General features: G+C 43.0%; 1 pseudogene; it reads right to left on the reverse strand.

The window, feature by feature from the left end:
- Positions 1-974: 974 nt before the first annotated feature.
- Positions 975-1,347, reverse strand: LOC141501602 (small ribosomal subunit protein eS17-like; annotated as a pseudogene).
- Between the last annotated feature and the right edge of the window lie 391 nt (positions 1,348-1,738).

A 1,738-nucleotide genomic window follows, 5' to 3' on the forward strand; every position in this document is an offset into this window, starting at 1 on the left:
GAACTGAGTTTCTGGAGTTTTGTATAGCTGTTTCCAGAAATACTTCTAGGGATCTGCAAGTTTTCACTTCTTATCAGGTGGTATTATCTAAGGAGAGATGATTTCTTACTGTCCCAACCTGTACTCTCGTCTGTGAGTGACCACAAACACTCTTTTCTGCCCTGGAACTAGTGAAGAGAGGTCCCGCTTTCCTTCAACAGCAAGGCCTGCTGTGCTACTGTTCCTCCTCTCCCTGTGACAGACATCCAGGACTGAGACCCAGATTGGAGTATGGGTAAAATACCAGAGTCCTGCCTCTGTGCTAGCAAGGAGATAGCATAATCTCTTTCTGAGTGCCCTGCCATCTGTGGGCTAAGAGCTCTGAAAGCAAATACTCATGCTAATTCAGTGCTTCCCAGTGTTACTTTTGAATCTTCTGGGGCCAAGGTGCATTCATGGCCAGGTCTAGACTGTTGTACTGTGTTTCACTCTCACCATGGTGAGACAGAGCTTTCCTGATAACATTCTAAGTTGTCTCTAGGCTGAAAGATTTGAAGATTGCTACAGCTGTCACTGGTTCAAGAACCCCTGTAATCTACTTTTGACCCATAGTTCAAAGTCTGAGTCCATGGACTTAGAGTTTTGGAAATAGCTACTAATTCAGTGGGTTCCAAAACCCTTCCTAGTTTTCTGGGAATGGAGTTGCATTGTCCCCTCTGCTAAACTAAGCTTCTCTCTCACCCTAATGCAACAAACCTCTGCTGACCTTCCTAGTTGTCTTGGGGTGGAAATTGTTTCACTGTTTTTTTTTTTTTTTTTTGAGTTCTATCATTCAAGAATTTGGGAAGAGTCATTATTTAAAGATATTTGGAGGGCTTTGGGGAGGCCCCCTGCCAACTTTTCTCCATCGCTTTGTTACATTTTTTAAAGGGGTTCCCAAGTTTACTGGAAAAGCAAAAGTAAATATTAAACAGCTCCTCTTGGTGTTTTGAAGTTCATTCCAATCGTGGGCTGGGTAACTTGCAGGTTAGACAAACTGCCTAAGTTCAGGAGTTTCAACGTTTGTTTTGTATTAGGGTCCACTTCAATTATCTCCTGATCCAAACCTCAGGCACATAGTTATCTCTTCTTTCTCTTTCTTCTTCCTCCAATTTGATAGATATACTTGTGAAAGGGCTTCTCTGGATCCGCTTCTTCAGATGAGTAACATATCCGGCGATCTCCTTGCGGGGCTTCTTGCTGGGGTTGATGGCAATCTCCTCCCACACTTGCTTGTTGGTAAGGGAGTCCTTGCCCAGGCGGGTTGTAGTACTTGTCGATGACGGCTCGCGCCGCCTTCTTCACGGTTTTGGTTCCCAGGCCACCCATGTTGGCTCTGGGTGGTGAAAGGACTCTGTTACATTTTTTTTTTTTTTTAGTTTTTTGCAAGGCAAACGGGGTTAAGTGGCTTGCCCAAGGCCACACAGCTAGGCAATTATTAAGTGTCTGATACAGGATTTGAACCCAGGTACTCCTGATTCCAGGGCCGGTGCTTTATCCACTATGCCACCTAGCCGCCCCTCTTTGTTATAGTTTTTAAAAGAAATTATTGTTCATTTCCATGACTCATTTAATATTAAACTATTAATTGTTTTTCAACTATGTTTCCACATCTCTTTATTAAATATATTTTAATTGCATTATGGTCTAAACGGGACACAATTAATTTTGTGCTCTCCCATATTTGCTTGGGAGGTTTTTGTGGCCTAAAAGGTGGCCA

The sequence above is a fragment of the Macrotis lagotis genome, chromosome 1 (genome assembly GCF_037893015.1).
Source record: "Macrotis lagotis isolate mMagLag1 chromosome 1, bilby.v1.9.chrom.fasta, whole genome shotgun sequence".
In the NCBI taxonomy this organism is placed as follows: Eukaryota; Metazoa; Chordata; class Mammalia; order Peramelemorphia; family Peramelidae; genus Macrotis; species Macrotis lagotis.